This window comes from Pan paniscus, chromosome 9 (genome assembly GCF_029289425.2).
Source record: "Pan paniscus chromosome 9, NHGRI_mPanPan1-v2.0_pri, whole genome shotgun sequence".
Classification (NCBI taxonomy): domain Eukaryota; kingdom Metazoa; phylum Chordata; class Mammalia; order Primates; family Hominidae; genus Pan; species Pan paniscus.
In genome coordinates this window covers 127,956,713-127,974,652 of record NC_073258.2, presented here as the reverse complement: position 1 = coordinate 127,974,652, position 17,940 = coordinate 127,956,713, and the positions used below count along the sequence as shown (strand labels likewise).

Below are 17,940 nucleotides of genomic sequence, written 5' to 3'. Positions count from 1 at the left end.
CTGGAATATAATATGACCTCAATTAGTTATTATTGAATGAATGAATGATCGTAATGTAATCAGTTTGATTTGAGGCTATTCTCAGCATACTTAGGGCATCCAAAACAAAGGCACACTTCAAATTTGTCCCTGCAAGCACTAAAGAGTTGTTTAGACTTTTGCTGAGTCCACAGTTTGGCAAATGGGGAATGATATCATATTGCATATTATACCAGAAGACTTTTAAGAAACTGCCCTTTACCTAAGAGACAGAATAAGAATTTTAATGCATTGTCCTTTATTGGAACCCTGTTTAGAAAATAAAATTTAAATATTAAAGACATTTTTTAGATAATTGGGAGATAATTGATATTAGATGAAATTCAGAAAGTATTTTTGTTAGATGATAATGGAATTGAGTTATGTAGAAGACTGTTTTATGGTGATTTTTAAATATAGCTACAAATCCTTTCACAGTCACATTGAAGAGGGGGATCTTTGTCCTTTCCACTTGAATATGAGTGTGCTTATGCCTACTTTGACTGTCAGGATTCAGTGGAACTGATGATTCATAGCTTCCGAGGTGATACCAGAAAAGTCCATGCAGGTTCCATCTGGTTCTCCTAGAACATCCTTCTCTGAAATTCCCTTTCTTAAGAGGCTCCCATTCTGAACCCAAACACATGATGTGAGATGCCTCCCTTCCACGACTGTGCCCAGGATGAAAGCACAGGGAGGGGAAACATTTGGCTATTCCAGTCCACAGGCCCAACTAAACCCAAAGTTTGAGTCATTCCTGAGCTTATTTGCCCAGAATCTTCCAGATAATTTCAGTCCCCAGACATGTGAATACTCCTAGCTGAAATTCTAGATATTGTGGACCAGGGACAAGCCATTCCTCTGTGCATTCTTGATGCATAGAATGAGTGTAATGAAACAGTAGTTATTTTGTACCATTAAGTTTGGAGGGGTTTGTTAAACAGAAAAAGTAACTCAAACTGTCCCCATGATATCTTTAACTTACTTTTAAATAGTTCCAAATAAAAGTGGGTAAAGATAGCCAGATAGGTATATTGAACTAATTCAACAAAAGATTGATAATTGTCAAATCTAGATGCAAATATATTGTTATGCGTTGAAATATTGTTCCAACCATTCTGTAAACTTTAAAATTTTCATAACGAAGTTTTTGTTAAAGTGCTTTTAAAAATCTTTCTTCCCCCACCCCTCAAGTTCTTTTTGTCACAGAAACCTACATTTATGACTCATGTATCTCTTTGATTTCTCAGAAATCTCTTTCTCCTACTTCCCTCAGAGCCATTTTCTTTGGTGTCTATGCCTTTCCCAGTGAAAGCAAGAAAAACTTTCTCTCTTCTTTGGTATCTGTTATTTTACAAGGCAGAGGGTTTATTAGGAATGTAAATACTAATACTAATACATCCTTTTTTTCAAATTAATAAAATAATTTTAAAAATTTTAGAAACTACTATGATTAGTAAAACAGAAGACTTTCATTAAATTTGATGTTTATTGGTAAACCTACGGCAAAAACTCCCTGCATTCAAAACTTAAAATTTTCTGAAGCAATGCTACAGATTACTATTCTCGTGAAAGATAGCAAAGCTTGTTTTTAACTGATTACAAGTCAAATCAAAGGCAAAAATAGGGGGAAATGATCTAATTAAAAATGTTTCTTTCTCTGTCCTCTCCACCCCGTATTTCCTTTACTGCATGATTAACTCTTAATAGCCCAGCAGAAATTCTTTCCTCCTTTACCAGCCCCTGGTCACCTCCCCAAATAATTGTACCCCTTACCTCTTGAAGAGCCCTGCTCCCCTGAGGAGCAGAACTAGGGTGAACCTTGGAATCCCAATTCTGTTATAGACAAAATCCCTTACATCTTTGATACTTTCTTTAAGTACTCCTCCCCATGTGGCCACATAAATTGAAAACTACTTTTCTCCTTGATAACACCACTTCCTTCCTATATATCCTTTCCAATAACATGAAGAAGAAGAGGAAGAAGGAGGAGAGGAAGAAGAAAAAGAAGAAGAAGAAGAAGAAGAAGAAGAGGAGGAGGAAGAGGAAGAGGAAGAAAAAGGAGAAAAAGGAGAAGAAGGAGGAGGAGGGGGAGGAGGGGGAAGACGAGAAAGAGGAGGAGGGGGAAGAGGAAGAGGAGGGGGAGGAGGGGGAAGAAGAGAAAGAGGAGGAGGGGGAAGAGGAGGAGGAGGGGGAAGAGGAGGGGGAGGGGGAAGAGGAGGGGGAGGGGGAAGGAGAAAGAGAAGGAGAAATAGAAGAAGAAGAAATAGAAGAAGCAGCAGAAGCAGCAGCAAGCTATTTTTCACTGAGTACATACCATATGGTGGGTTTTATGCTACTCTCTTTTAATAATTATTTTAATCAATCATCACAGCAATCCCATGAGGTGAGTTCACCATTATTGCTGCTTTAGAGATGAAGAGACTGAGGCATAGGGTGACTGAATAGCTTATCCATGTCCACCCAGTTGGGAAGTGACAGAAACAGGATAGAAACCAGGTAGTCTGATCAAGAACCCATGCTTGTAACCATTACACATATTGTCTTCCTCAGAGATCCTCCTAATAAGCTCTATTTCTCCACTCTGCCACCCTGATCCTGGACACCCAGAACCAGAAGGGATCATTCTGTGTACACCGCAGCATCCAGAACAGTGTCCCTCACCATCCCCAGCCATCTGCTACTACTTGAAGCCCATACCATAATGTCCTCACCATCAACCTAGCTCCAGGACACTCACAGCTTCTCCCTTGACATCAGCATGTGAATTCCATTATGCTTCTGCCATCTTTCCCTGGAACTATATGCCAACATTTATTCTTATGATCTCATCACTCTCTAGCACCTTCAGAGACTAGCTAATATATCTACGATCACAGCTGCACATCACCACCACTCAGGTTCTTGAACTTGCAACAATTTTTAAAAATGATTTCTCTCTTCTTATTCTCTACTTCTCCTTCACTGGCACTTCTACTGAACTGGGTTTCTTTCCTAGCCACAAGTTCCAGTAACCATGCCTTTCCTTATTCTCTTGTAACTCCATTCCTGGCTCATTCCTCTTCCTACTCACCTTAATGTTATATGGAGTCATTTCACCACCACTTTCCAATGCCTCACTTTCTGTGACATTTTCTCTTTGATAGTTCTCAACTTTAGTAAACTACCCTTTGCTTTTTCTGTTCGCCCTCCAAGGCTGTAAAATGCAACTAGAGAATTGCATGAAAATATGTTTAATTTTTGTTAGCCATTTTGCTAAAAGGTTAAGTCATTTGAATTGAACTCAGCTGGCCTTTCCATCTCATCTTAATCTCATCACCTCCTTATCTCACATCAGCTCCACATTTCATTCTCCCTGGTAGTTACCAATGCTCCTATTTCTTCATCCATCCAACCCACCCATTTTCTTACCCATCTCATCCCACGCATCTCACTCCCAGGCGATCCTGAAAATTATGTGCTTGACCTGCCATGAGCCTAGAATGCCTTTCTTTGCTCTCTCTCATTCAAAGCTCCTAAACAGAAGCAGTCCATGATTCCTCTTAAAAGAAAACTCACCACCTAGGTTGTTTTCCTACCACTTTCTGCTTTCACAAAGATCTTGCTGTATCAAAAACTCCCCCACCCTTTGTCTCATAGCTTGAGCCATTCTCTCTGCTCTAGCTGTTTTTGCTTTATTTACGAACATATTTCTATCTCTCTTTACCTATAAAATAAAATTCCCTTCTGCTGTCTTGCTAATCTATCTCTTGCTATTTTTAAACTGCTATCTATCCCCTCAACAAAGTTGTGTGCCCCCTCAGTGAAGAAAACTGCATTCATATCCTAACCATCCATTAACTCTTTGCAAGATAGCTTCCTCTTATCAGTCTCTCAAAATGGTACTCCCAAGGATGCCGGTGATCTCTACATCACTAAACCAACAATTGTTTCTTAGCCCTTATTCCCTGACTTTTCTAAAGAATTTAAAATCTTTCATTATTCTCTTTCTCATGAAATTTTATCCCACATGGATCTCTTGTTCTCTTTCTTTCTTCTCTTTCTTTGTAATTCCTCTTTCTCAAAATAAGACTCCTGAGGTCTTTTATCATCTGGTTCCATTAGATCCCTTGCTTTTTCTAAGCTCCTGCAAATTGGCACCTCTATGCAAATTTACATGCAAATGCATATTTTCAGCCTCTGCCTACTTTCTCTGGATCTCCATTCTGGAATTGCCAAAGTGCTCCCGGATATCTCCATAAACTGCACACACATTTAAGACCCAACATCGAAACCTGGACCCCCAAAGTTTTTACCATAACTAGCTGATTGCTGTGTTTGAGACCACACACTCCTCAGTACAATAAATCACGAAGTTCTCAAATTTTGCTTTGGAACTCCCACTCTTACTGAATTCTCTCACTAGCCCTTTACCTGGATGTCAATAGCCCATACAGTGCAGCTGTCATCATAGCACTCCTCTGCTCAAGAGCCTTCAAAGGCTTTCTACTGCCACCACATCAAGCCCAGCGTTTTGAACTGTCAATTTCTTCCAGGTTTTATCCACCCTAATTTTTCAGCATTATCTCATCTTCTATTATGCACTTATTCACTTACCTGATAGACCAGTGTTTGAAAAGTTTAAATTATATTAAAAGTGTGTGTCAACATCGTTTATAAAACAATGGTGTCTATCGCAACATACCTCTAAATATTCTGCAGGAGAGTGTAGCGGTTAAAGTCATGGGTACTATTGTCATAATAAAGAAGTTTAGAGTCCTAGTTCAGCCCATTTGGAAGTTGCATGCCCTGGGAAAATTACATAATCTCTCTAAGCCTCAATTTTCTCATCTATAAAATGGGTGCTTTTAAGAATTAAATGAAATAGTGCAAGCAAAGTGCTGCCCACAGTACCTGGCATGTAAGTAGTAGTTTAAATGTTTACTGTTTTTGCCATGTCAAATTGTTTTATAATAGTATCTTTGCTACTTTAATCTGGGCCCCACCCAGAGTTGGCCTCATCCCAAGCCAACTGCATAAGCAAGCAATGCATTTCTATAACAGAGAATTTGGACTGAGTCTCATCAGCCAGTGTCCTATTATCTTTGGTTGGAAGAAACTAACCATGTGATTTACAATCTCTCACTTTTCTGAAGGTCACTTAATTTGATGAGTACAACTGTCCAAAACCAATAAAACCAGAAAATGAGCATCTGAATGTTCTGAGCAGCCAAATAGAAGTACAAGGTAGCTCCCTTACCCAGTGGAGGTTTTTTCATTGGTGTTCTCTGTCCTCTTTAACCCCCAACCAGCTGACCAGGTTCTTTCTGAATGGGAATCAAGTATCTGAGTTCTAGTTCTGAATATACCAGGAGATCTGTGTGTGACCAGGTGAAGGAAATAAATTTTCTGGGCTTCAGTTTTCTTATCTGTAAAATTAAAAAAACAATTAGAAGAATTTTCCCTACTCTCACCTAAAATCCCCAGGAATGGCACATGTTAGGTAATCAGCAAACAATGTGCTCAGTGAATAAATAGCGATGTGAGGCCAGATGAGTTATTAAGAGCAATCACCCTTCAAAATATGGAACAATAATTTAAATCTATATCACACGTTATTAAATACCAGATGATAAGTACCCCGAACGCCTAGGTTCAAAGGATTTAATCATTTCAACGACACCTCTCCATCTTCCCAAAACCCTCGGCCTCTCATAAGAGCCCTTCCTAAACTCTTTATGGCAGCAGTGAGCAGAAAAAAGCAAGGCAGCCATCCGAGTGAGCCAGTCTCTGTGCATTCCCAGCACTTGGGGATCTAACTAAATATCAATAATTTCTCCAGGATGCCCGTTACTCATTCCTTTTAGCATTCAGTGAGGTCACAGAGCGAGGGAGGTCCGTGATGCAGCGCGAGCTTCTGGCTCCTGTCACCTGGTCTGTCTGCTCCTCATGTAACCCCAGCCCGCAAGCAGGCCCAGAGGTGCCTCCCGTGCACGCAAGCCCCTGAGCTCGCTCCAATTGGCTCCAGGAGTCTAGGCCCTCTCTCGGCTGGGAGGCGATGACTGAGGTAAACCTTGGCACCACAAACCCCACAGCCATAAATTTCACTTACATCTAGGAAAAGCACAGGCATCCAATTAAACCCATAATCCTATAAACTTGCCAGCAATCAAGCTCACAGTTTAAAATGAAGACGGACAGGTGCACTCAATCAATACCATCGAGGTTACAGCCTGCATTTTGTAGGCTGCTTCTGTGTTGAATCTTCTGTTGTTCTTGTTGCTGTTTGTTTTCTGCCTGGGAGGAAATGCTCTTGCTTAGTCCTCTGTTACATTGCCCTGTGCTTTGGAGTGCAGCTAAACCCTGAGGCTGACCACATGTGGAATGTGCAGGAGCAGAGAGACCCTTCTTGGTGTGGTCCTGCTCTGCACCCAACCCCATGACCCCCAGCCTGGAAGGCCACTCTCTGGCCAGACCAATGACTTAGACTCCAGTTGCCTCTAAGATATACAGGTAATTTTCTCAGCCTGGGCTCGGGATCTCTGCCCCAGGGGCATCTGACTTTTCCATGGATTTCCTTGACCCTCTAGCTGCCATCATGGGCTGCTACCCACCAGGAACAATTTACCCTGTGTTGGGTTGCTATGACTATGCAATTTACAGGGGAGTTGATATAAAGATTAACATTTGAAAGAGTATTTTTAAAAAGTTCATCGATTAACATTTCAACAGGCAACAGCCCCCTGAAACTACAAGGGGAGAAGGTGTGTGTGACTCCCAGCAGCTTTCCCCAGATGCATCTACCGTCTCTGTGCGTCTTCCTCCATCTCCTTTATTGACTCCATGCTTCTCTCATTCTCTCCCTTCTGCATGACTTTCACTCTCTTCCCCTCCCTCTACAGGTCTCTTCCTTGTTTCCTCCCACTCTTTATTGATTTGACCAACGCATAAGCAACATCTACTCTGTGTATGCCTCTATTTGCATCGCCCCTTCTCTTCCTCTACCCTTGCCCAAAATAAACTTACCTCACCTGATTATTAAATGAAAGTGAAGTTATAGCTTTATTTTCACAGTATCGCCCTTTTTATAAGAATAAAGAAAGTGTCTATACATGCCTCTCCATAGATTTCCTTGATGTTGAATTATCTCTCAAAATTTTTCTTACTTCTCTTATCAATTGAAATAAAGATTCATAATGGAAAATGTAAATGATCAGTAAAGGAAAATACATCTAAGAAACAGACCAGATCTGCCCTTTGACAGAATCAAAAGAGATTTTGGTAGCTAATGACTTTTTTGTCTGCAAATTCTAAATTGCATTCCTAGTCAGGCCTTCTGACTATTGGCTTCCCTGATATGGATGTTCTCTGTTGGCTCAGGTATCAGGGCCCAGTATTTGCCAAGTCTTGTTCATTATCCTGGGGGCATGAGTCATTACAACATACAGAAGAAATGTTCCTGGCAGAATGGAAGTCTGATACCTGCAAGTAACAACATCAAAGAGATAGGAAGGCATTGGAAGAAATCCAAGCCTATTCCTTATGTAAGCATCTATGTTTCTCTTGTCCACAGTTCAGGCAATTCTTGAAGTTGAGGTAAAAAAAAAAAAGTGGTTAGGTGGCATAAAAATGATTGCTAAGAAAATCCAATCACGTAGCAATATTCTGTCTTAAAAAGTCATACAACTCACACTCATTAAAAAATTATGTATATTCTCATACCAAGATGATGTTGCTGAAACATGATCCTCACTGGTTAGATCCTCACGCTGGAAGATAACACAAGAACAAGTCTGCCTTTACACTCTCTACCTCCCAGCAGGTAAACCAGAAAATAAACCCTACCTGCTCCAAGTCAAAGAAGCTGATTTGAAAAACATAACTGCAAAATAGGTCTTCAAATGTCAGAGACATTAGACTAACATGAATAACCACCAGAACCAGTGGTCTACTCCCCTAACCTGGTGCTTCAACTCACATAGTTTTGTTTAATTTTTGAGACAACCTCATGTCTTTAATATTATTGCTATTTCCATTTTGTGGGTGAAATGTCAGGGCCAGAAACGAGATATAAACATGGTTTATGCACCATGCTGCCCCTCCTGGGCTTGGACTGACTTGACATGGATGAGAACTAGTCTAAATGCCATTGGCAAGTGGGCAAAAGATGCAATTATCCAGCACACTCGGTGCTGGAAGAGTAACTGAGCAGCTCTTTTCCCCTCCTGCCTCTCCAAACCTGATGACAGGGCTAAACCCTGCAAAGAGGGTAGACTTCAGCTAGTGTGGATAATCTCCTTCAGACACTGGTGGATGGGAAATATATAGATATATATACTCTGTCATTAAAATAGCCCTGTTTTTCTAAGCTGCTAATAGGATTATTCACAATGTTTAAAGCAAAATCCCAAAGCCTGTTATTGGTTTGCCAAAGAAACTAAGTCCTTTTTTAAAAAAATGTAATCTTTCTATGAATGTTGATTCTGAGTCAGGAAAACAAATGGGCACCAGTTTCTCAGCCATGCCAGGCACTCAGCATCCAAGGACTTCTCGAGTCTAGTGTGCTTCCCCAGTGTTTTCACTAGGCATTGGTCCTTCTGTTGGGCACCTCCTCTTCCTCTCCGTGCCTGGACCGCCTTGCTCCTTCCTTGCACCCCCACAGAAACATGGGATGCATCAAATGCCAGCTCAGCAAGCCTTCCTAAGGTACCTATGCAGATGCAGCCAGTAATTTCATTCTTCCACTTCACACTCATTTGGGATGGTAAGAACACGCAGCTGCCTGAAGGTTATTTTTTAAGTGCTCTTCAGTCACTTCAAGTTAGCATGTTTTCTCCATTAATGAGATTTTAAGGAATTTGAGGACTAAGACAGATTTCTGTTTCTTTATTCTGGATTATGCTATCCCTCTCTCTTAACTCCAATTCTCCATCACCACCACACCTCATGATATGGTTTGGATCTGTGTACTCACCCAAATCCCATATTGAAATGCAACCCTGAATGCTAGAGGTGGGGCCTGGTGGGAGGTGATTGCATCATGGGGGCAGTTCCTGATGGTTTTGCACCATTCTTTTGGTGCTATTCTCATGACAGAGTTCTCACGAGATCTGGTTGTTTAAAATTGTGTGACGCCTCCCCCATCTCTCTTCCTCTTGCTCTGGCCATGTAAGACAAGCCTGCTTCCCCTTTGCCTTCCGCCATGACTGTAAGTTTCCTGAGGCCTCCCTGCTGAAACCGAAGTGCTTACATCCTTCTACTTGATGGGTCTCATATTTTGCAGTTAATGGTAGGAAACTACAATTCTATAATTACAGTTATAGAAATTATAGTATATAATTATATTTCTTTTTATAATATTACTTCTCCTTTTACCTTATTTTATATAGTTGGCTAGCCACTATGCTTCCTGTATGGCCTGCAGAACTGTGAGCCAATGAAACCTATTTTCTTTACAAATTACCCAGCTTCAGGTACTTCTTTATAGCAATGCAATAATGAATTGATACATTTCATGAATATCCCATGTGTTGGCATATGCAAAATACACAGTGCTGATTGATTAGGAGAGTGCCAGGGTCAGGTATCAGCCTTGGCAGAAGGAACTGCTTTTCGTCTGAAATTGTGATCATAAGTTCGATTAAACATTATGGAACATCTTTTTGAAAGAGAATATCCAAGCGAATAAAGACTAAAGAGTGAGCTGCATAGAGATATAATATCTAGAGTGGTCAAACAGTTGTAGACATAGGTTTACGAGGTCTTTTATAGAAGTTATTTATGAAATGCAGAGCAGAGCACCTCTCCAGGTAGATGAATCACTCCAGCATGTTTCTTCTGCCTCATCTCTTACTTCTTTTCAGGCTCCATCCTCTTTCTCACCTATATGCCCTATGCCATGGCCACTAATATTACTGAGTATTGCTTAAACATCACCTCTTCTATAAATACCTTCTCTAACCACTGTCTGCACTCCCCACACCTCCACACGTCCCCTGACAGCTGTAGAGCTGTCTCTCGTGCATCCAAGTTCCCATGACACTTTGAGTTGAGCTCTACTTGATCTTCTATTATAATCAATTCGTATTCATTTAAAAAATTTCCAATGCCAAGAACATAAAGTAGGACCATAGAGCACATAATAAGTGTTTAGTGAACATTCGAGATATGAGTTGCTGAATGAAGCTGACTAGTAAGTCTTATTTCTCCTAAGCTGGGTTTTATCACCATGTCATTCTCCTTTATGTTTCTACTCTAAGCACAAACTGCTGAAACTGGAGTCCTTCCCTCCTTCTACCTGATGAGCCTCCCATTTTGCGATTAATGGTAAGAAATTACAGTTATATAATTACAGATACAGAAATTATAGTGTATAATTCTATAATAATAGAATATATTTAATAATAGAATTATATAATAGAATATATAATAGAATTATATTTCTTTTTAGAATATTAGTTCCCTCTTTACCTTATTATATATATACTCACACACATAAAAACTCTAGTATGATATAGTTGCATTCTGCCTAGGTGGATGGGGAAGTCCTCTTGGATTGTGTTTGAAGGGTTAGGTAATTTGTCTGAGACATTTGGGGAGAAGAGTTGATATTATGGAGAAAGAGGCAATTAACATCACAAGGTCATTAAACTGGCAATGGAAGAAAGCACTGATTTACATTCCCCCAAAGCAATCTGGGTGCCTTAAAATAGGAGACAGTCAGTAATGAAAACAAAAAAAAAAATTTGAACATACCCATTTTGTAGACCCCTTGGGTTTGGATTTCAGTAGAATCTGCATCTTGGGAGGACTCTGAGTCAGTCTGCTACACTCCGATGCCTATGTTTTCAGAGCTAAGTGACACCCAGAGCAGGAAGAGATGGCAGACGTGCTAAGAGGGGAAGGGGAAGTTAAAATGCCAAGAAGAGCAAATTGAAAAAGTGGCTACTCAGTGAGAACTATAAGCCAAACAAAATCTGGGGTTTGGAGACAGCTGGAGAAGAAGATATTGGTTTTTAAAATTTTGCAACAAAAATTTTGATCAGGCAGTTCATCTTATATTAAGAAAACAGAAGCCATCACATATAAAGCCCCTCATCCTCTGAACATCATATGGGCAAATACATTTTTCCTTTATTTATCTTCTTCTTCCCTCATGTAACAATAAGCATCCCATCTACTCATTTACTCTAGTTAAAAAAACAAAAACAAAAAACAAAACAGTTATCTTTGATTCCTCTTGTCTTTCTTCCCCATCAACCATTGAAACAGTAAATTCTTAATACCCCTTGAATCTGTTTCCCACATGGTCCATCTTCACAGTCATTACCTTTATCCAATTGGCCTTTCTCTCTCGCTCTCTAGCCTGGCTGCAATGCTGCTAACCCTTATGCATCCCTCAGCTTTCCCTAACTACCCTATCGAAAGCAGATCCCTTCCACAATTGTCTATTTTTCATAGACTTCTCACAGATTGCAATTATTAACGTGTGTTTTTTAACACACATTATGTTCCTAGATCATACATTAAAATGTAAGCTTCCTGAGGACAGGTGCCATGTGGAACTGTATTGTTCACTGTGTTATCCCCAGAGACCACGATTGTGCCTTGGACATAGTAGGCTTTCGGATAGTTGAGTGAACTCAGGCAATGCAGATAAATTTTAAAATAAAATGTGAAAGTATTGTAATCTTTTTACAAGGGAATGCACTTCTATGACTTTCAGGACATATAACATATTCCTGATGAGACCTAATGTATTGAATGGATAAGACTCATTTATAGTTGGCAGCATCTATTTGTACCAATCTGCATCCCAGTAATTAATGCCAAGTTCTTAGAAGCAGTCTGCTCCCTTAAGGAGGCAGAATTTATGTTTAAATCTGATGTAAGTGGACTGAGTAATAGGATAACTTGACTATATATTGTTTTGAATTGTTCTCTAGCTGTCTCACACGTGAGAGCCTTTTCAAACTGATTGTAAGATCCTCAATAGGGAGGAGTTTGCCCTCTAATTTCTCTTTATTAAAATTCTAGAAACTGCAAACTATTCTTTCCTCTAATTCTAAACAAAGAGCATGCATGAGGTAAGGTGTGTGTGTGTGTGTGTGTGTGTGTGTGTGTGTTTGATCGCAATGCTCCACTGCCAGTGTCCCAATCATGCCTATGAATAATGTGCAAGAATCTCGTAGGATCTTTTAATCTAAGTGAAGAATGCATTTCTGCTGTGCTTCCCTGTTATTTTCTATTGCTATTCAGAATAAAATTGAAAAGAAAATGTGGCATAATTTCATATAAATAGTCTGAAATATTAATTCTATGACGACAAGAAACAACGTCTGTTTTGTTCATTGTGGATTTACCAGTCAGCACAGAGCTTCATGTCTGGTGCATTGTAGGTGCTCAATAATAGCAGCTGAACTGATATAAAAATTCCTTCTGGTTTGGATGCTTTCCATAGAATATTGGGTCTTCTTCCTGGCCCAGTACTTACTTCACTGGTCTCATAGTAGGCACTTGCAAAATAAACTCCTGTTGATTTCCTTTGACAGCTTGGGTTCCATCAAGTCAATACCTTCTTATGGGTCCTGTCTCTCCAGCTAAGCTCTTTTGGGGAAATGATATCTTCCCAGCAGTTTCAGTGGCTATGTAGTTTATCTGTAGGCAGCTTTAAAAACAGGCCAAACAAACAAGGGGCTCAGGGATCTAAAAGGATCTTTAATATAGCCAAGCTCATGGGGGCATCCTACAGGTCTGAGCCCTGCAGGATACTCAGGGAAGGACACTGTCCATCTCAACTCCCTCTGGCACTCCCAGAGTTAACACTTTAAGCCTTTATCCCTGTACCTTTTCTGTTCTTAGATAACTCTGAAATGGCTGGATTAAGAATGTCAAACTTGGCCTTTAGGTAATCCTCAGTGCAGAAGTCAGCAGAGTTAAATTTGAAGGGAAAAATGGTTAAAAGATAAAGAAGTTCTGAAGCAGCATGAGGAGTAAGCACTCCTCATTTTGGAGGGACACGGAGACATTTTCAAAAGGCTTCACATCAATTAGGAGGCTCGGTATTTTCCGTCTATTCACCACAGCCCCTGTGGTGTGGGCTGCAGGACTACAAATCAGAAGGAAACCCTGAAGACCTGCCACATTTGGAATCTCACAGCCAGGGGGATCTGTCCATTTTTTCAGCTCTGGCTCTTGGCTCAACAGCCTGGGCTCAGGCCCTGGTGCTGTCACTGGTGAGCTATATAGGATCTTGAACAAATTGCTTCACTGCTTGGAACTTGTTTCTCGCCTGGAAATTGGAAGCGTTCATAGTGTTTATGTTACAGAGCTGTTGTTGTGAGTTTACCCAAAACAATACCTCTTAAGGGGCATGGTGCATATTAAGTGCTTATTCAATGTGATCTATGCCACCACTGTCATCATCTTCTTCATCATCACCTGGAACAGTCCTCATCCCTTTCCTCTCCCTCTACCAGCACAACAGCATGGCCTATCAGGACCCACCATCCTGTCTGGCAGTAATGGGAGGGGGAATCGCTCTCTCATTGTTCTTCCCTCCTGCTATTTCAATTTCAGCACCTGCCAGCTATAGCCTTGATTAGGACACCAGCTTTGAGCCTGGCTACTTGGCATCCTGAACCTTTCCACCCTAAATTCCTCCTGCTCACCCCTTTCTTTTTCACCTTGACTCCAGCTACCCTTCTAAATGCATCTCTACCACTGTGGTCTATTTGGATATCTCACTGTCCCAATTAATGTGTTTGCCACACAGCCCTTCTGGTGTTTTCTGTGTGTGTGTGTGTGTGTGTGTGTGTGTGTGTGTGTGTGTTTTGAGTGTATGTATGTGTGCACACACACATGAGTGTTTGGCAATTCATCTAATAGACCATCCCTGTAAATACAATAATTAGATCTCTCTAGGGATCTTAAAATTGACTTCCAATATCGAGGTGCTACAAAGACTAAAATTCTGCCCTTAGAAATATTTTCATGTGGGTTAAGCATTGGACTCACCCAGCTGTCTTTTTTAAATGCCAAAATCCTGTATCGGGATCACTCATGTCTTAATATGAATTCAATTTTCAGGTATTTTTTCTTTCATTCAAAGACCCAGTAGGCTAGGCAGGGAGTAGGTTTGTATATGTCAGGGAATGACAAGCTAGAGTCTCCAGACAAACTTCATCTAGGGCCTACTGAGCACAAATTCCTCCTTGCAATAGTATCATCCTTGTCCAAATGTGTTGTTCTAATACTACAAATTTGTCAAAGCTGTTCATGCTGCCACCCCCAAAGCTTCAGAGCTGTGGGAGAGGAGGCTGGGTGCGGGCCATTAACGTTCATTTTTACGACCCACAATATCCATTAAGTCCTGGCCCTCCAGCCACCGCCGGGAGATAGAGGGCATTTCTCTAGAGCTAAGAGACAGTGCGATTATTTTTATGTAACTATCCCTATCCACAGTGAGACACTGTACGGGGCCAAAGCCGTGGTGCCTACTCGGCTCAAAACAGAGGGCAGAGATCTCTGCAAGATCTCAACACAAAACGAAGGAAAACAAATGTTAAGTTTCCAAAACTCAGTCTGAGAAAACTTCATAGACCATTGCCAGCCCAGAGGGGTTGTGGTGTTGTTGTTCTTTGTTGCTTTGTTTGCTTTTTAAACACCCTTAAACTAAAATCCTCCTCCTACCTTTATGTTTGTTGTTTCATATGATAATGATTTTTTGAAGAGTCCCAACCAGTTGTTTTATAGAAGAATGTCTCTTGTATTAGTTTCCTATTGTTGCAGAAGAAATTACCCTAAATTTAGCAGCTTAAAATAACACAAATGTCGGCTGGGCATGGTGGCTCATGCCTGTAATCCCAACACTTTGGGAGGCCGAGGTGGGCAGATCACCTGAGGTCAGGAGTTCAAGACCAGCCTGGCGAAGTTCAAGACCAGCCTGGTAAAACCCCGTCTCTACTAAAAAAAAAAAAAATTAGCCGGGCATGGTGGCGGGTGCCTGTAATCCCAGTTACTTGGGAGGTTGAAGCAGGAGAATCGCTTGAACCCAGGAGGCAGAGGTTGCAGTGAGCCAAGATTGTGGCGTTGCACTCCATCCTAGGCAACAAGAGTGAAACTCCATCTCAAAATAAATAAATAAATAAATAAATAAATAAATAAATAAAACACAAATGTGTCACCACAGGCAGTTTCCGCGGGTTGGAATTGTGGGTCTGGGGCCTCTGCTTAGGGCTTCACTGGACTGAAATTGAGGTGTTAGCTGGGGCCACCTTCTCATCTAAGGCCAAGTAAGGGTCTTCACCCAAGCTCACTCATTGTTAGAAGTGTTCAGCTCCCTGCGGCTGTAGATCTGAGACTGTCAGCTTCTAAAGGCCACCCATTGTTCCCTGCCACGTGGTCCTTTCCATGACACAGCAGTTTGCTTCTTCAAGGTCAAAAAGAGACAGTCCTGCTGCTGCTTCACCCCCAAGGAAAGGGCTAAACCCTTATTTAAGACCTCCTACTGAATGAGTCAGATCACCCCAGAGATTTTTCCAACTGATTATCTTAAAGTCAACTGTTTAGAGGCTTTAATTACACTTGGAAAACGCTTTCCCTTTTGCCACGTATATAACATACTCAAGGGACTGACGATCCATCCCAGTCTTCAATGGGTCTGCCCACACTCAAGGGAAGGGGACTGCACAGGGCAGGAGGAAGCAGGAATCTTGGGGTCTGTTTTAGGAATCCGCCTATCACATCCTCCACTTTAGAGTTGTCTGATTTGTTTGATCTATTTCCTCCTGATTAAACTCAAATTAAACACATTTGACAAGGTTACTGATAAGGTGTTTCAAACAGGGTTTCTTATTCCCAGTGCCTCTGGTTTCTCTCCCCAGCTTCCACTCACAGACACAGTCCACTCATCCTATCAGAGGCTATGAGGCTCCATTACACTTCTCCTAAGAACATAACAGGAGGGAAAGGTTCCTCACCAAAGCTGGTCCGTGTCTGTCTAATTGCTCTAATCCCAACATGATATTAGCTGACTTGAATGGACACCTCCCCACGGTGTCTCCCATAAGAGGAAGTACCAGATACTGATGGATAGTGTAGACCCTGGAATATGACTGTCTGAATTTGAATTCTGACTTCAGCACTTACTAGCAACTGATCGAACTCCCTATTTTCCCATATGTAAAATATAGGTATTGATATCTCTACATCAGGTCCACCCTCAATATTTTTAGGGCCTAGAGAATGAGTACAAATGGCAGCTCATGCATCACATGTCAAAACACTCAAAAGTAGAAGTCAAGCCAACAAAGCACTAAATAAAACATGCTCTATCTTCCACCTTGACAAATACACATTAAAAATGACCTGGAAGCATAAGGTTTGAGTTCAGCATTCTTGCACCCCATGGAGTTCCTCTCGAAATATGATGGGGTAGGGAAAGCACCCCAGGCTTTTGCCCATAGCTCACTGTCCTACCCTTTTCTCCCCACCCCAGCTCCATCCCATATCACAAGTCATGCAAGCCAGTTGCTGACAGTCCAGCCCATATGAAACTTTCTGTCCATAAGCCACACAGATGGCCAGCCCTTGGCCTAAGGACCTAAGATCATGCTATGGACACAGTCTACCAACAGGATGAACCCAGGTAAGAGGACTGCTCAGAACCTGGATTGGGCTTGGGGATGTTAGAAAATGGAACTCCAGGGTGCCAGGCACCTGGTGGGTATGTCCTCTTGGCCCCATGAAGCAGCTTCATCCCCTTCATACCCTTGGAAAAGGACACAGCTGGAGGCAGGCACACAGGCCAGCTGGAGCGGAGAGTGCAGGTGGGGTCCTCTGTTGTTGGAATCTAAGGGCAACTCTGACTTATCTCAAAAGGTTGTGGTAAGAAATAAATGAGAAAATATATGTTGCTTGTATAGATCAGGGTCTACACATGTGTTAAAAACTTACACGTACCAGGCCAGGTGCAGTGGCTCACTCCTGTAATCCCAGCACTTTGGGAGGTCGAGGCTGGTGGATCACGAGGTCAGGAGATCAAGACCATCCTGGCTAACATGGTGAAACCCCCGTCTCTACAGAAAAAAAAAATACAAAAAAATTAGCTGGACGTGGTGGTGGGCGTCTGTAGTCCCAGCTACTTGGGAGGCTGAGGCAGGAGAATGGTGTGCACCCGGGAGGTGGAGCTTGCAGTGAGCAGAGATCACGCCACTGCACTCCAGCCTGGGCAACAGAGCGAGACTCCATCTCAAAAACAAAACAAAACAAACAAACAAACAAAACTTACATGTACTAGACCCTGGTCTACACATGCAACATGTTAATATTGCAATGTACTAAGAGGCTAACTCTTAGTATGTTCAGGTCATTCATCTAGGGATTGAGAATTGGAGAAATAGGTGGGCATATTGCCAGATTCTCCAGCATCTGGCCCTGAATCCCTCCCTTGCACTTCTGCATTTTCTAGCTTCTTCTCAAACCTGAAGGCAAACAGAGAAGGAAATCTGCAAGCAAGATGTTGTATTTTCAAATCAATTTCTGCAGGCAGAGATGATGTTCTGTTCTAAACCATGCGAGTCAAATTAAAATCCCTACATACTCCTCTACCTCAAACAGAGCCTGCCTGATCAAACCAGTGATCACAGACAGGAACAAAACACACACCTCGCCGTGTTTGACATCCCAGATCCCTTCTTCATTTGGCCAGTATTCATTCTCTGTCTCTCTGAATCCCTCATTCTGTTTGTGAGTTATCATTAATTACAGAGTAAACCAAGAATACATATTAATCTAGGGGATCTCTTCTTTGAAATGCTTCTTTCTGCCTTCTCAGTTTATAGAGAGCTGTGTTGGGAAAGAAAATGCATCCCTGGCTGGCAGACTTTGTCTTCCTTAGAATTTAGGTGTGATCTATATTCAAATGACAGTTTAATGAGCCTT

General features: G+C 41.5%; 1 long non-coding RNA gene across 1 annotated transcript in view; it reads right to left on the bottom strand.

The window, feature by feature from the left end:
• Positions 1-17,715, bottom strand: part of LOC103786291 (uncharacterized) — a 71,695-nt gene extending 53,980 nt beyond the window's left edge. The window contains exons 1-2 of the long non-coding RNA XR_003029105.3: positions 16,960-17,715; positions 5,258-5,426 (exon numbers count right to left, since the gene is read on the bottom strand). This is a non-coding gene — a long non-coding RNA (uncharacterized LOC103786291). The remainder of the gene's footprint in view (positions 1-5,257; positions 5,427-16,959) is intronic.
• Positions 17,716-17,940: the final 225 nt, after the last annotated feature.